Source organism: Eupeodes corollae, chromosome 1 (assembly GCF_945859685.1).
Source record: "Eupeodes corollae chromosome 1, idEupCoro1.1, whole genome shotgun sequence".
Lineage (NCBI taxonomy): Eukaryota > Metazoa > Arthropoda > Insecta > Diptera > Syrphidae > Eupeodes > Eupeodes corollae.
Genome location: NC_079147.1, coordinates 198741401 through 198760004, shown reverse-complemented (window position 1 = coordinate 198760004; position 18604 = coordinate 198741401). Strand labels below are relative to the sequence as shown.

The 18604-nt window shown below is 31.7% G+C and overlaps 1 protein-coding gene and 1 long non-coding RNA gene across 4 annotated transcripts in view; one reads left to right on the top strand and one right to left on the bottom strand.

Annotated features, from left to right (window-relative positions):
- The window catches only part of LOC129939096 (inactive dipeptidyl peptidase 10), a 284572-nt gene that overhangs the window by 221975 nt on the left and 43993 nt on the right, over positions 1–18604 (top strand). The window lies entirely within an intron of this gene.
- The window catches only part of LOC129939103 (uncharacterized), a 53063-nt gene that overhangs the window by 2283 nt on the left and 32176 nt on the right, over positions 1–18604 (bottom strand). The window lies entirely within an intron of this gene.

Below are 18604 nucleotides of genomic sequence, written 5' to 3'. Positions count from 1 at the left end.
TTGGTCGGAGTATATTTTTAGGCAAAATTTAAGTTGTTTCCGGTAGAATACATTTATATATTTTCTAAATAAATAGCAGTACCTAAACATGTATTATATGAAAGTTGATTGCGTGTTGATATTAGATGAGGTTGCATGTCATCAGTATAGTTGATATGGTTCTGTGATATAGTGGCAGAGTAGATTTTCGTGTGGTTTATTCTATTGAAGGGATTAATATTTCAAATTGTTCATAAATAATGTAAGGGATGAGCAAGAGGCAAAATTATAATTTATTTATGTGCTGAAATGTTATAAATTTCATATCAACAAGGTTATATCAAATTAAATTGAGTGGTTGTTAATGAGTATACATATAATTATGAAAAATGAATAGCTACAATTTTTTTAAAACTTTCACAACATTACGCAATTAGAAATTGTTATAATAATACAGGCGTTCAAATAAGGAGTTTTGAAATTGAACACACTTTAATTATTATTAGAAAAAAAATATATTCATAAATGAAATTGATTACTTTTTATATCTAACTCCTTGACTCGTTCTGAATGTTTTTTCACATCGAATAGACATTTAAAACCTTTAAACTTTAAGTATTAGGTATTTAATTTTAGTTCAAAATATGATCTTGGGTTCAGTAACTGACCAATTAGGATGAGTTAAATTAGCTCCAACCAAATTCCATGCCAAAGCAGCATTATAGTTTTTAAATCTCCAGGACTATGCTTTTTAGGCAATTCAATGTTAATTTTCTGATTTTGTCTGCATAACATCAATTTTTTTATTTTATAAAAGTTAATGAAAAATAGTAAGACAAGAGTCAAACAAGTTGAAATATTGCATAAGCCATAACACTTTTTTTAAAATACTGTATATGAAAACTCAGGTCCAAATTGAATTTATTAAGTATCGAACAGATAAATTAATTGAACCGTTAATAACGCTGTTTAATACCACCTTAAATACTGAAAAAATAACGGAACAGTTAAAAAAAGTTTAATTTTTCAAGTTCATTAGAAGATAAACATAGCAGTATCTCGTTCCTTAATGTATCATACAAAATCCAAAATCCTCACAACAATTTTAAACGATCGTCTGACGGAATGGATACATATATACAAGTTGATTGAAGAATTTCAGGCTGGATTTAAGATAAAATTTGTGACTTGGAAAGTCTTGCCAATAACTTGTTCTATTTTTTTAAGCTGTAAATATTTCAAAGACAGCAAAGTTTGGAAAAGTGTTGGAAATATAAATGGTGCAAATGTTTTAGCTGTTTGGAATGTAAAAGGTATTTCTGAGTGGTTTTTGAACTAAACAAGGGTGCCCCCTTTGTCCAAATCTCTTTGCTTTATTTTTAAATGATCTAATCGAATTTCTACCTGGTGGAATCGAATTTTCACGAACACTCATAGATACAACTTTATTCGCTGCTGATGATGTTATAAACCGTCTGGAAATGTACTGCAAAATATGGAATTGGAGGGTTCATTTGGATAGATCGAAAAATATGATTTTTCGAAAAGGCTGTCGACAAAACCCGTGAAATGAGAATGCTTACATAAAGAAAAACTTATCGAAATAGTTAAATCTTACAAGTATAAGTCCTATCTCAACATGTAAACTCACCTAAAAAAAAAGCGAAAAGTGCTAAAGTGCCACGTGAAATTAATGTTTTTTAGTTTAATCAATATAAGTGTTTTTTTTGTAAGCAGTAGTGAAATCTGAAATATGAAACAATAGAAAAACTTCTGAGGTTTGTTTTATAAAAATATGCTTTCACTTAGTCAGGACCACACCTTAATGCATAATTTTAATTGAGACAGGACTGCCACAAATGATCTAAGTTACAACGCTGAGTAGATTCTGCAAAGTACTTGATAAGCCAGATGAAAGACTGTCCAAAATAGTAGATCTGCAGGCTATTGCGAAACATAACTTCAGGTAAAAAGAACTCGCATGTAGCTTCAGAAGCAATTTTAACCTTACGGGAGAAGAAAGAAGTTTCCTCAAGGTTGATCTTATTGATCTTATCTGATGGAATTTTGGTGATCTTTTAAGAATGAACTGTATATAGATTAGATTAGATTAATTCTTTATTACACAACAAATAGTTTACAAATTTCATATCTTAAGAATAAGAGCATGGATTTTCTGCCGTCTGCCTGAGATATCGAGCAATAGATAGCCGCCTGAATGACAATTTTATTTTTGAAATGAGTATGAGTTAAAACTTATTTCAGCCATTTCTAAATAAGAATAGAGCTGATTTATTTGCACGGCAGAGGCAGACCTCATTATGAGGATTGCATTTCTATTGAAATTTGATTGATCTTGAAAAACGAGAGAGTTTCGTGCATTTCATTGTATAATGTCCTGTTTAATGTTAAATAAGGAGAGGTAGCTTTCACAGGAACTTCTAAACAGAAGAAGTGCTAGGATTACTTAACTGTGAATGCAATATCAGTGAACATTTCAAATATTATCAAATAGTAATGTTATACGAAAAACAAATAATCACTGAAGCTTTTTTAACAACAACAAAAAAACAAATGAAAATACAAAAATTATTATGTGCACTTATCTTTAATAAAAACAATTCTATTTAGAGAGCGGGTCGAAATGCTGTATTATAAAATACCGTAAGGTGAAAATTTTGTATGATACTGTACAATACTATATGGTCATGATACTGTATCGTTAATATTCTGTATTTCAAAATACTGTAAGTTTAAATTACTGTACCTTAAAATGCTGTATTGTCAAAATACTGTATAATGTTTTTAGTTTGGTGCAATTGTCTATGCAATTGTTGATTATGATGTGAACAATTCATGTAAAAATGTGAGAGAGATACAAATAACTAAGAGGAAGAAAATGAGAAAGAGAAAATAAAAAGAAGATACCATTTATTTAATTTTTTTTAGTATTTCAGAGACTTGTTACATGTTGAGATATGTTATTGTTCAAGGGAGTATATTAGAACATTATGCTTATGAAAAATTATCATGATGTTTTCTTACAAAAATACTGATAAAACTGAAATACAGAATTTTGAGATACAGGATTTTGATCATGCAGTATTTTGTACATACAGTATTTTGAAACACAGTATTTAGAGATACAGTATTTTGATCCATACAGTATTTCGACCCCAATCCTTCTATTTATTGTAAAACTATAAAATCAAATAAGTAAATTATTAATGTATACAATTTTAAAACTAGCTAAGCTTTAAAGATTTGTGTTAAATTTATTCTGCTAACTGTATTTTTATTTGTAATAATAAATTGACTTAACTATCTATTCTACTGCCTTTCAAAAGGAATTGACAGATAATCTAAAAGTAATTGTTGTCATAAAAAGTTCTTTCTAAAATTAGCAGTTCAGATTCGCCATAAAATCTGTGGGTCACCTTCATTTCTGGCTTCTGGTCACTAGGCTGAAAGTCACTAGGTCACTTAAATGCTTTTATTTATTTATTATGTTGTGTGTCAAAAATTTGTTAGTTTTCAAGTTAAAAGTGACTCTTTTGTAGGTTGTTTGTTAATTTGAAAAATATAGTAGTTTTATGTATTTAACACCTTTTATATGCATTTTTCGAAATTCTGATACAACACCTATTACGGTTTTCAAGGAAAATACAGATACATAGTTAAAAAAAATGTTGGCATTAAATATGAAAATTATTACCTTTGACTTTGTTGACAACTTCCGGAAAGTTCGTAGAATACTTTGCGTTCTTAGTGGAAAATGGTCGTCCTCAAAACGTGATATTACGCCACCAGAAACAAAGCTTTTTACTATTCTTAATGGGTGAAAGTAGTAACGTTTAAATCAATAATCTCGGCAGTTTAATAGTTTTAACAATCAATTAATATCATGGCACTTCAAATAATAGCTGAGCCTGACAGTTGTCAAATTCTAGTGCTACCAATTTAAAATCACAAGTTTTATGTATGGCAGTTGTAGATCCGAAAGAACTCCCTCATTAGTTATTCAAAACAATCATAGACACCCTGGATTAGCATTTTGGGAATTGCTTCGGTCAAACTGACAAATTGTATCGTCTTTCAAGTTACAAGATGTTATCAAGACTACTTTTAGAACAAACTTTAAATATATGTATATATAATTTTAAATAAATAGATTGAGTTAAGTGCATATTATGGGATTTGCAACACGCTTATTGATTTTCACATAATTTCAATTTTAATTCATTTTTCATTAATTCATATTAAAATCAATTTCATAATCATATTCATTCAAATCAATGCAATTTTGTACTTTAGAATAAGTCATAACACTACATTTGGTATTGTTAAAAAAAGAGTCCATTCAACATACAGCATAAAAGAATTTTATTTATATTAACTTGTACATTATTCGCATCGCTAAGATCCTTAAGATCTGCAACATGCAAAAGACAACTTGAAAAAGATAGGAGACTTGGCAAGCCATTAATAAAAAGAATGAGCAGTCATGGTCCAAGGTGACTTCCTTGAGGTACACCTTAAAAATTCATTATTTGTTAAGATAAGTGTCACCTATTTTTACATTATGTCGTCTAAAAAACTATTAATCCAACTAAGCAGCACAGAATGGAAAATAAACATTTTCTTTATCAGTACATTATGCTCAACGCGATCAAAAGCTTTCGAAAAATCAGTGTGCCTGGTCGACCTGAAAATGTTTTTCCATATGATTAAGGCAATAGCTCATAAGAATCAATGTTGACCTTTCGCTTATAACACCGGGTTTGTGCTGAGATATATAATTTTTAACTGAAAAAATTGTTTTTCACTTGTTTCGAAAATTGTATGGATCAAGTGAAGTTTCCCAATAGGTTTGTAGTTCTTAACAGCACTTTTGAATCGGTTTTATGTGGAAGAGAAATAAATAAATATTTCCACGTTTCCAAAAATACACCTTCATTCAGAGACATATTTAATATAAATATAATGAAACGGCAAGTTTAAATCTACAAACCTAAAGAATTGAGGGAATGTTGTTTGGTGCAATGAAAAAGTTCTCTCAAGAGAGTCTACTCATAATTAGAGAATTTAAGCGTCAGCAAGGAAGTTGAGTGTTTTATGTTATCGGTAGACGCCCATTTTACGGTAGATGTGGTGGCCCTTCATAGTCGACTCTTCAATGTTTGGTGACCAAATTTGAGACGACCGGTTCAGTAAACTATCAGCCAACAACCGTGCGTTCAAGGAACGCAAGATTCCTTGCCGTGCACAAGAACTCGGCCTTTCGCAAACTTCAACTTGGCAAATTTTGTGTCGGGACTTGGGCCTACACCTGTACAACATCCAACTGACCCAGGATCTCAAAGTTCATGACCATAGACAACGTGTTTGTTCGCTGACTAGGCTTCGAATCGTTTGAAAGAGGACCCCAATTTTGGCCGAAAAATCATCTTTAGTAACGAGACGCATTTTTGGTTGAATGTCTGTGTTAACAACCGAAATAGCGGTGTATGGCAGGACACCAACCCACGCAAGGTTCACTAGGTTAAAGTACATCGTAAAAAGTTAACGTTTGGTGTGTATTTTGGGCCAGCGGCTTGATTGGTCCGTACTTTTTTAAAAACGACGTTAGTTAGGCGGTCACTATCAACAGCAATTTCTACATAACGATGATAACTAATTTTTTATGGCCCAAATTGAACCATATGGACCTAGACGACATGTGGTTCCAGCAGGATGGCGCTACGTGCCCTAAGCAAACGCCAACGTTGGCATTTTGCCCATCTACACACCCTTATTGAAATACCCTTTATATGAGCAAAAAACTACAAATAAAATTAAATTATCTAAGGCTTTAAACTTTCATCAAACGGAGAATTGTTTCCACTTCGTTTATCCAAGATACTATATTTTGGCAACTGTCAACAAAGTGTCAAAAACTAAAGAAAAAATCGAATTACGATAAAAAATTTCATGAAAAAAATGATAAATTGTCAAATTAGATGATTTTTTCAAAATAAGAACATTTATTATATGAACATAAGACTCCTATAAATAAGTTTTAATTTAATACCTTAAAAACATAAATAACTTATGTATATATTTCACTCAGCCTGAAAAAAAAAATAAGAAAATTTTCAACCCCTCTTCTCTTCAATTCTGGCAGTTTGAAAGTTTTCACTCATTTTAACTACACTCTCTTCCTTTTTGTTGTTATAGATCCACTTGTACCTTTTATAAATATAATAACACCGGCAGGAATATAAATTTTCATTTGAAATGGAAAAACTTTTATAAATACCCATCTATAAGGAAGTTTTCGAATTGTATTTTATTATATTGTTTTTTTTTTGTGTTTTTCCGCATATTCCAGGGCACCACTTAAGTTTTGTTTGACATTCGATACATATAAACTTTTTCCTAGAATAACATTTCCAAATACCAAGAGCATCAGCAACAGTAACACAAAAAACAGGATTAAGGCAATTAAAAGTAAAATGAGATTCTAAAAGGGGGGAATCAAAAAGTAGGGCAACATATAAAGTTAGTGAAATCAAAAAGATTTTCAAGGCATACAATTCTGGAGGGCAACTTATCGTATTTATTACAAATAAACAAGAAAACAACACATGGCGTTAAAGGTTTAATGTTAGAGGCAGGGACCCGGACCCATAAATGAAGAAATTATTCAAAGAAGCTAAATTTAAATAACACGCAGAAGAGTCAATTTGTTCACACTTGGGTTAAATCTTAAATATTTATTTAACAGATTTAAGAAGATTTAAATTTTAGGGCAATTTTGAATATTAAAGTCCGACGTGGGAACTTGTGTAAAAGTTTATGGTGATGAGGATAAGCAACAAATAAAGTGTTCTTGCTAATATAGAGATGACACTTGAAATATGACAAAAAGTGGTGATATTATAATGTTTGAAACAGTTTTAGAAATTTAAAATTTTCCAAATAGTGTTGGATTATCGTGTATTTGAAAGCTGACATTGCTTGGATAGTACCGGATAAACAGGCTCAGATTAAAATATTCGGATACAAAGGACACAATACGGATATTATCGAATCTCAACTTTCGCATTAAACTCAAACATGACAGTACTGATATTAAATCTTGAATTCCTGGATAACTTGAAGGACTCAAGATATCTCAATACACGGAGGTAGAAACTTTCTACAAATCGAATATTATAATATACATAGGATATCCATATTTTGCAAGTCCGCTCCTGCTATTAGGAAAGAAATAATTAATACACAAGGTTATATTGCTCTGAGATTTAAAAAATCCCTAGATTTGTATCTTTAATTTTACGAAAAAAAAGGAAACAAGTCCCAATGTTTCTATTCTATAAGGGGTTAGGATGGAAGATTAGGTTCTTAAAAGGAAGATAACACAGATGAAAAAAAAGTGTCCTTTTCTCCTTTTTCTCTTAAACTCGCATCTATCCAAGTATAATAACCTGATTAAATTATAAGATCACCCCTCATTCTCTTCCTCGTCGTTAACGTTGTCGTCTGCCATAGGCAACAACCAATTTAACGCGGATTATTGTCAACATTAATGAAAAATGTTTTAGCCAAAATCTTATGGTATTTTTTTTTTATTATTTATGTACTTTTTGTCTTCTTTGTCTCTTAAGTTCTATCTGCTAAATTAATAAATAGGAAGAAGAAAAATGTCCTTGAAGAAAAAGAAAGGCGATATAGTGTATGTTTAGCCGTCATGATTGATATTGCTCTTGAGCGACAATTTATATACTCTTCTTCTTATTATTGAAATAAGAAAAAATAATACACATGACATAAGTGATTCTGTTGTGCGAATAGGCTGGGAGTAAACAGTTGCAGATGGATTTGGAATTATTTCATTCAAATTTTCGGGAATTTTGACATTTCATTTAGTTGATTTTAGGATTTAGAGTAGGGTACGTGAAAAGTGTCTTTGCATTTAAAGAATCTGGATTTAAAGAAACTGCATACACACAAGAAAGGAAATCATTTTATTCCTATTTTAAAAATGGCCTTATTTTAATTCCTTAAAGTGGAATAAAGCTTTGAATTTCCGTATTTTTGGGCTATTTGTTATTTTTTTCGTTTAATTTTTGAGTTTGGGCGATTAAATTTGAAAGTCAAAGTGTCGCAGTGTCCAAAATAAACAAAACATTTGTCCGAATACCCAAAATTTGAAACACATGACCTGCATCGTATGTCAATTAGTGATTTTGGCGTCACGATATTTTGAAATTAGTTTGCCCAATATAACATTGATTTTGGGCTTTGTGGCATTTTGTATGCGGTCTCATTGCTAATAATTATAACGCTTCTTTTTATTTTAAATTTCATAAGACCCAACAAAGTTTTAATCCCCAAAAGTTTGGTAATATTGCCGAGGGGATCATGACGAAATCTAGAATGCCAAAAATCTCGAATGCAGAAAATCTCGAAAATAAAAAAAATTATCTAGAACGCAAAAATCTCGAATCCACAAAAATCTCGAAAGACTCTATCTAGAAAAAAATCTCGAAAAAAAATAAAAAATCGAGATTGTTTTTGTATTTTTAACAGTTAAAACTCAATAAAACACAAATACATCAGTTTACCCAATATTTTATTTTCTGAGCAAGAAAAATAGTTGCAAACAATAAGAAAGGTGCGCGTATTTTAAACATTGCCTCAAAAATTCAAACATACATTCTGGATTTTTGCATTCGAGATTTTTTTTTTCTAGATTTTGGCATTTCGAGATTTTATTTTCTAGATTTTTGTTTTCGAGATTTTTTCCATTCTAGATTTTTGTTTTCGAGATTTTTATATTCGAGATTTTTACTTTCTAGATAATTAATTTCTAGATATCGTGGTAAACCCATTGCCGAGATCGTACAACAAAAAAAACGTAAACAAAATAGTTTAGGGCTTTATGATATTTTTGATTCAGGCGATATGGAGAGCATCTTAGTGTGGATTCCAAATTAATTTCAGGAATATCACACAAAATAGTCAAAAGTCACTTAAAATAATTGATATATGAAGTATTCACTTTGTATCTTATAAAGGTTTTATACAGAGTTGATTTTTACAGATCATGGCAGATATATTGTTTCTTTTCTGTGAAAATATCTTTTTTTAATCAGTCGAGTAATACATGCAAAATATAGAACTTTTAATGGGGTACTTTGTCGTCCTTCCGAGTCGACTATTCAAGGTTTGGTAACAGAATTCAAGTCCACTTCATCAGTGAACAATCAGCTAACAACCGTTCGTCGACAAAGCGCAAGAACTGAAGAACGGAAAACATCGCAGCTGTTCGTGAAAGGGTGCAGCAGAATCAAAACAGTCAATTCCGCGTCGCTTACAAGAACTTCGCTTGTCACTGACCAGTGTCACCAAACATCGTCCGTTCACGACATTTTTTTCGTCGTCCATAGCTCAAGAACCAGAAGATATATCGACTTCAAATAAATTTTGTTTTACAGATAATAAGGCAAAAAGACGCAGAAAGGGCACTCAAGAATATTAAGTTTGTGGATTTTTAAAAAGAATTTGTCACCTTGAAAATTTTACGTATACAAAATGATTTTATTTCCAAAACAATTTTGTGCAACAAAACTAACATTTTTAACATCTGATAAAATTTTGAGAAAAAAATAAAATAGACAGTTTTTTTATAAAAATAAAAACCTAAAAAAAAACATTACTCACAGTTGGTAAAAATTGAATTTTGACTCAAATATCTTTTCAAAAATTTGAAATTTGAGATTATGGCTTCCAACTCATTTTAACTTATAAGAAATATTGTTTTCAACATTCGGAAAAATTTCGAGAAAAATCGAATTGACAGTTTTCTTACAAAAAAACAATACTAAAACTTGGTAAACATTTTCTTACGACTCAAAAAGCTTTTAAAAATTAAAAATATTGTCTACCAACTCTTTTTATTCTACAGAAAATATTATTTTCAATATTCAGTAGTTTTTTTTATAAAAATCCAACAGTCCGTTTTTTTTCATAAAACAATAAAATCTGCAAAAAATAGTACGCAAATTTGGTAAAAATTGATGTTCGGTTCAAATTAATTTCATTCATGCAATTTGTAAAAATTTAAGAAATGCTCCTTAAATTGGTAAAAATTTGTTTTCGACTAAAAATCTATTTTACAAAACTAGATTTTCAAACTAAAATATTAACTTACAACTTTTTAAAAAAATCGGTGAAACAATTTAATTTTCACTTTTCAAATAAAAAATTAAAAAGTGAAAAGTTAAAACTCATTTCAATTTGCAAATTTAAAAAAAAAAATATTGCTCTTAACTTTGTACTATATTATTTTTTTGAAAAGTTACAAAGTGATAAAAGTTTAGTGAAAAAGGCCCCAGGCTACGAACGTCAAAAGCATTCGCTAATTGATGATTTCCAACTTCTTGTGGAGTAAATTGACACCGAAGACAAGATGATAAGATTTTAACAAGATGGCGATGATAAAAATAATAATTTTTTCTTTACAAATAATTTTCGTTATTATTATCTAATTAATTAAGGATTCAAAAATTTCACGTCTTGAAGAAAATGTACATCTATACCAGCTAACACGGCAATGCGTTTTTGTGGCTAACGTTTTTTTTCATATTACTATTATCCTTTAAACTTTTCAGTTAAAATTTTTGCTTCAAGAATATTTCTGTGTGTATCCGGAAAAGACTCTGAATGAATTAATTTTTTCCTCAAGAACCGTGCAGAAATTGTCTGGCAGTTTAATGCATTGCGTATTTGGTTGTATTTTACCCACTATAACATGAATTTAATGTATACATCAGTCTTAGTACCAAGTAGTCGGTTATGCTAACGCCAAAAATAAAAGTTACTGTATTTCGTTTACTGCAAAATAAATTTAACCTCTACTTTAGCCTCAGCTTATAGGAAAGGTTTGGAAGTTTGACATAGCGCAATCTATTGATTAGGTACTTATTCTATACAGTCAACAGATTTTGCCATCAGCTATAATCGTTTGGAGCTAACAGATAATTTTTACTGTTCGCGATCATAAATTGAGATGTAAGCCATCCTATCTTTCAAGTTGGAATAAACTGCAAACGGTGTACAAATTTGATTAAAATCGGTTAGGTAGTTTAGGGTCCATCGGGAACAAACATCGTGGCTCGTAATTTACATTTTTAAGATTTTCCCTGAATTTATGTATCGTACTGATTGCCGATTCTCTTTTCTTCAATTTTTCATCATAGGGGATTCTATTTTTATTTCAAGAGTATAAATCCTGAATAAAAATAAAAATATTATCTTTCGAAAATTCAATTTGTTTAAGAATATTAAAGTACTAAAATGCTTCTATTCATAAATGTGGAATGTAAAATGAATACGTTCCACCATTTATATCTCTCGAAAGGAGATTGTTATACAATTTTACTGTTACATAATATTTTATTATTTTTGTAAGTCCATGTATGTACTCCGATCACTTGAAACCTTTATGTCATTAGTCTTATACTCAGCCATTGAATAATTACTTCCCAGACTATTGCGACGAAGAGAATAATTCTTCAGATTTTGCCTTCCACTTAAAGAGCTTATATGATTTTGTTGGAAAAAGTTCTCCTTAAAGTGTAGTCTACAGTAAGGGAATGAAAACGAAAATAAATAAAAAACTAAATCTCTAAGGATGTAGCCAAAAAAGCCCAAGTGACTATAACTCTTCTTCGTATTTATTATGAGACACTAGAAAAATGGTCTCAACTTTTGAGAATTGTGTGCGTGTAAGAAGTGTAATCAAAAGAGATAAACCCAAGAGAAACAAAAATTACTAAATAAAAAGTAAACAAAAAAAAATCATCCTGGAAAAATCTATAATTTCCTAAGGACTTCCTTCAACTTACCCGTCCCTCCTTCGTGTCGTCGAAGCCCGCAGGTACTCTAAACATGTTAAAGAAAAAGTATCTTCTTCGGTAGGGTGGAATGGAGCAAGGTGTACGGGCGACGAAAATAATACTTTAAGCTTTTTATTTTCAATTTTCTTACAGCATTAAATAGAAACAACAAAAGAGATAGAGTAATTTATTTTAGTTAAATGCAAAATATCCTCATCTCACTGACATTCTCTCACTTAAGTCACTTTTTATTTTTACTTTTTCTAATGTCCTAAAGACCCCTTACTTTATACCGAGTTATAAATAGCTCGGATACGGACCGACTCTTCTCGTGATTCTTTTAATATACAAATTGTCCCAATTAACCCCATACCCCCGTTTCTGAAATCCTTGTGTCTATGACATTGGCAAACATTGCATATCCTTGTGCGGCTTACATCCGGAGCAGCCATCTCCAGCATCATCGCCATCATCGTATCGTGAGCTTCCATCTACAACACGAACTAATTAGAATAATGGTAAGACGCAGACAAAATATAGGTGGCGTTGGTAACACCACGAGAGTACAAATGATGGCTATGACCTCTATGTATAGAAAAGTGTGTGGCATACCTTGAAAACAACAACAACAACAAGAAACCAAACAAACATTAAGATGGAGGAGAATTATAAGGAAGCTTTCTGAATCTAGGTCAAGTTTAATTTATGCTAATGAGTCTCTATCCCTCCCCCACTATGTCTTTGTATGCTTTTGACTTTGGCAGGAAGTGAAGAGAATATCTACACAATGTGGCTCTTGTCCAACCGTAAGAGGATTTAGTTCCGGTCCGCTTGTCATCTTAAATTAACTGAAACGGATTTTGGGCTTATATACAAACCTCAATGCAGATGATGAGCAAAAGCTAAATGCTTATAGCTATGTAAAATGTCCTCGTGTACTTGGATGAGTGTTATAGAATGACTTGAATTTGAATTTGGATGTTTTCGTCACAATTTAAATTTGTCATTAACATAAGGGGGTGTTGACATAGATATAAAATTGAGTAATGAAAATAAGGCGACGATGAAATTGATTTCAAATTGAATATTGAGAACGTAAATGAGTATTTGCTTGATACTTTGTATTTTATGCTGATTTAAGGTGCTAAAGTCGCTTTTTCAAAATTAAGGGAATATTTTGTGTGGACCATAAAAAACAAACTCTTAAAAAACAAGCGAGATGGAAACATAATGCGTTCCACAATTGTTTAGGTAAAAGTTTTTTTTAAATTTATTTGGCTTAATGCAAGCAAATTCTTAATTTAATTTAAACAAATTAAAAACTTAACCTTTAACGACTCAGAAGACGGAGATCGAGGATTACGTGGATTGGTGTTAAAAGAGATATAACTGTAGGGGGAATTGCAATCAATGGAACAAGCAAAAAATATATTAATAAAGAGAATGTTTAAAGAACGTCCTTCCAACGCGTTCAAGTTGAGAAGTTTCAGTCGGTCAACATAGGGAGGAAGAATAAGAGCATTGATCCATGGCAAACCAAGAAGGACAAAGCGAAGGAAAATATGTAAGATCCTTCCGATTCTGTAAATATAAATACTTTGAAATAGTGGACCAAACTTAAGGCCCGTATTCGAGGATTGAGTGAACAAAAGATACATATAGGGACCGTATTAGATAGGGGTAAGGAAATTATTTGCAACAACGTTTAACATAACCAAGTGTTAAATTAGTTTTGAGAATGATATCTGTAAAGCAGAGGAAATTAAAATCTTAATCCCATTTAATGCCAAAGTCCGTAATACTAGTATGAATTGTTTGTGCAAAAGGTACAGACGAGGAGGTGTCTTTAAGCGTTTACGTGAAAGTGTGATTGCCAAGTACCGGCAATATTAATTTCTAAGCAATTTTTAAGACACCAAGATAAAAAATAATCCAGATCAAGTTGAATAAGGGAATTGTCGTGTATTGATAAATTGGCCTTAAAAACGTTTGTATCATCAGTATTCGAAATGAGTTGAAAACACGAGGGAGAAACGGCCAAGAGAAAATTATTGTAAATACCCAAAATACGACGAATCAGTTTGTAGTGGTGTTAGAATTGTTTTGGGTTTTGTTATTGAGTATATTTAGTAAACAGCCTGAAAGAATGATTTAGGATCGTTTATAAGGTATGCTTGCGTTTCAAATAGATAGCGCTGGTAAAGGAGATTGCATAGATCAGTAAAATGTAGAAAACTGCCAAGGCAATTCGAATAATCAACAGCAGATCTAGAACGGAGGAAAAATTCCCAAAGCTCATCTCTTTTGTTCCGCAAAGACCTTAGTTGACGACTAGACTTAAATAATTCTTTATAAAACACAGTTATGGTTGAGTTGTGGAAATTGAAGAAAACTATGCTAAAGTTTTCATTAATTTGACGAAAATTTGTGTTACGTAATGTTAACTTGAATAGTTAAATTCCAGTCATAGCAACCGTTGGCTTTTATCATTGAAACCAACCAATCATTAAAATTGTGTTGGCAGGTTGGTAATAAGCTTTCCTTGAAAATTTCTGACATTCAACACAAATTTGTATGATAAAGTATTTCTTTAGTGGAATCAATGATTTGGGGTTAAATTTGATCATTGCAAGAAAAACTGACATGGGAAAATTCAAGGAAAATGGAACGCTTCCAGTAAATAGATTTTGTATGTTTTGAAAAAGATTTTGTCATTGAAAAATAAAAAAACAAATGAGGAGAAAAGATTTGGATTAAACAAAGTATCTTTTAAAGAAAATTCTACAACTCATTACTCATTAGCTTAATTTTAGCACCAAAAATTGCAAAGTTAAAATTTCTTTAAATCTTGAAATCTGATGGAAACCAATTGTAGCTATAACCGTCCTCTTATAGCTATTATTGATTTTCATCACTAAGCCAATCATTGAAATTTCTTTCAGAGGTCGTTTATAGCTATCATTGAAACCCACTGGAATTTTTTTTGTTTGACATTAATCTGTCATTGGAATTCTATAATATTGAATCACAGATCAATGGAACGACTAGTAGATATCATATGTTTACAAAATAGAATCATCTGCTGAGGAATATGAATGTCTGTCAGGAAGTTAGAAAAAAAGGTCTTCCCAAAAGAAATATAGTTAATTATAAATTCTAAAACTTTCCCATTTATTTCAATGATAGCTACAACTGGCCTCTATATTAAGAAATTCTTAGCTTAATCTGATGAGAACATAGCCCAAATAGCACCTTGCAGGCCGAAAATCTAAAACCGAAGTACTCTAAAAAAAAGTCATTTTTTAACTTTAAAGAATTTTGAATCACAATATTTAATATGTTCGAAATTATTTTTTTTTATATTTACATGCGAAATACACACCACAATTTTTTTAAATAGATTTTTAATGTATCTATCTACTTTTTCAAACAGAGAAATTTAAAAATGTGTTAAATTTTAGTTGAATTTAGTTCACGAAACTTCGACTTGAATTTTTCGAATTTTCACTTAAGGTTTTTATGCTAAACTTTGTACTAGGATTATCTGTCATCCCTTAAAGAATGATTCCACAAATGATTTTCATTGTTCACTCAACTTAAAAAACAAAGTTCACGACACTAATTTTCCCAAATTATTAAAAAATGGTCGTAAATTGCACTTTAAATGCTGGTAATTTCCCGAGTTTATCAAGTTAAATGTCAAATGTAATTCATTATTATGTCTTATAAGGTCAGGTACCCGTGACTAATTCAACAACTTAATTACTTTTCAAAATTCAATTTATTGTGTATCGTAGACTTCAAAGGACGGATTGGCGGATGGAAAAGAATTTTGATTGAAATTATATGTCGTGTTGATGAGTATGTTGGAATCACATCACACCACACCACCGCACCGCAACGACCAACCGTGTCAGAGATATTGAATAAATTAATAGAGATGTTGAAAACAGAAATTTGTAAAATGCGTTATACACATTATTCAATGCATTACGCATTAGAGGATAACACATGCTGATGGGAGTGATAAATCGATTTAATTATTATTTTGAATATTTGTAAATCTAAAATTATGCAAGAGTATGTAAATATGTAGATGTTGAGAGAAATGTATGCACATACATGTTAGAGCAGGGCATACCATCAGTTGAGGTATACGGTAAAAGTAAGTATCTACTGAGAGCTTTCTTGAGTGTATGAGTGCCACTCTTTGATGCCAAATACTAAATAAGGAGAAGGGTCTCCGTTTTTGCATTCGAAAAGCGACATCGAAGCAGAAAGGACGTGCGGGTCTCGATGCACCGTAGATCGAACAAAAAGATTAAATATCATTTAGGTCGTTACTATTATAAAATATTGTTTTCTATCATACTTATGTAGTTGGAAACAGATATCAGTTTAAAAATATGACAATGGCGACTGTCGTATGTCAAAAAAAAAATGTTTGCTATAAGAACTGTCAAAATGTTCATAGCAGACCCATTTTGACATTTAATGGCAATTTAAATCTTTTGAATTGATAGTTTAAAAGATACTGGAAAGTAAGGCAAGCATTTTTGTATTAGTAATATGTGATTTTATTATTTCTTGTTGTTTTAAAGTAACAATAAGCATTGGATTTTGCAATCAGCCGAACGAAAAAAAATTTAATTCATTATACACAATAAGCTCAAAGTTTATAGCTAATTTCAATCAAAATGAAATAGCTAAGTTAAGTTAAGGTAGTACCCGTGGCATGGTTAGTGCGTTGGACTGTCATGCAAGGGGTCTTGGGTTCAATCCCTGCCTGTGCCAGCTTAATTTAAAAAAATAATTTTCGCGGGTACTGCCTCTTGCGACGAATTGACAAATCCTTCAAGAGTAATTCTTGTCATGAAAAAGTGCTTTCTCAAACTAGCCGTTCGGATTCGGCCTTAAATTGTAGATCCCTTCCATTCCTGACAACAGTACTCTCACACAGGAATGGTTGAGAGTTGTAAGTCACTAGGCCCTGGTTCACAACGGACTGTTGCGCCACCCCATTTGATTTGAAGTTAAGTTAAGAAAACTTAGTGCAATTTGTATATACTGGCAAAGGGAGTTTTAGTTTTCTTCATTTGATATCTGTATAGTTTCTTTCACTCAGATAGTATACCTTTTTCCTAGACGTAGAGAAAAAGACATATTCTTATAAAGTTCTGGATATCTTTGCGAGTTCTAAGGTTGCATAAGATGAACTTTGAGTTTAGATAGATTCGGAAAAATTCTATTAAAGAACTATCTCAGTAGTTTTTCCACTACTTCAAAGTGGTAGATGCCCCCAACAGCAAAACAGATGATGGACGAAACCACTGTACCAAGTACAGGCTTATTTATTTTGCGGTTTCAAAAGTAAACGTAAATAAAAAACATATAAAACTATATTTTTTATGATATTTCTTTTTCATTATAAAGTGTGAACGTTGACACATATTGGGCACTATCTAATCCATAACTTGACGAATGTTGGTGTTTAAGTGCTCAAGAGTTAAAGATCTATCTGCATAAACACGTTCTTTTGCTTAGCCTTACAAAAAAAAGTCCAGCCATGTCATATCGCATGATCTTTGTGGCCCGTTGATATCGCCACGATAAGAAATTACTCGGCCAGGAAATGTCTTTTACAATAAAGCTATATTCGCTCGAGTTGTGTGTCATGTGGCACCGTCTTGTTGAATCCACGTATTCTCGAAGTCGTATTCCTCAATAGAAGGCAAAAAAATGTCGGTTATCATGTCATCATAAATCTCCGAATTGACGGTGACAGCCGTTGCATCGTCGTTTTCAAAGAAGTAAAGTCTAATCACACCTCCGAACCAAAGAGCGCACCAAACAGTGACTTTTGGTGAATGTAACAGCCTCTCTCCAATTGAGGATTCTCAGAACCAAAGACGACAATTTTGTTGATTAACATCCCCACCGAGTGAGAAATGTGCTTCGTCGTTGAAGTTCGACTTATTTACGACGTTGTGAATGTTCAGCTGACTTCAGTTGTTGTTTGAGCTGAATTTTATAAAAACGTAGGTGTAGATCCAAATGAAAAATACGGTATAATGTATCGTAAGACAGTCCTGATTCCTTCCAACAAGGAATCGAGCCATTCGAGTCTTCGGCAATACTTTCACTTACAGCAGCGATATTTTCAGTGCTTCGAGCGAAACTATGATGCACCGGCCTTTAAATATCTGTAACCAATCTCCAATTAGTCTGTTCAAATTTCTTCACAATTTTGCCAATTGCTTGATAGTTGGACGATAATGTAAACTAAAATCTCCTCTTAAAGCACGATAAGTAGCTGTGGGAGAATCACCATTTTTGTGGTAGGTTTTAACAATGCGCTGTACGATAGTTAACCGATCCATTTCCGTAATATGAGACTTTCAACTGAACAAAAAAATTGGTAAAACAACTTAGTTTGAAAAGTGTCGAATCCCAGCCCTATACTTTCGAAACCGCAAAATTCAACTTTTTTTTTGCAAAGGACTGTTCTTCAGCTGCAGTTTATCGCGCGTTTGTATTCCTACAGTTTTTCTTGTAAACGCTTGCTTGAAAGATATTGGTGAGGTTAGAAGGATACCAGGTCCATTTCCGTCTCCACGTACTATTTGACTTTACAGAGTTCGGTTGTAAATTCAATACATTCTACAGTATTTATTCAGTTGGTTTATCATCACTTGAGTTCCATTTGGACTTTCTGCTTAAATGCCATCAGCATTTAGAAG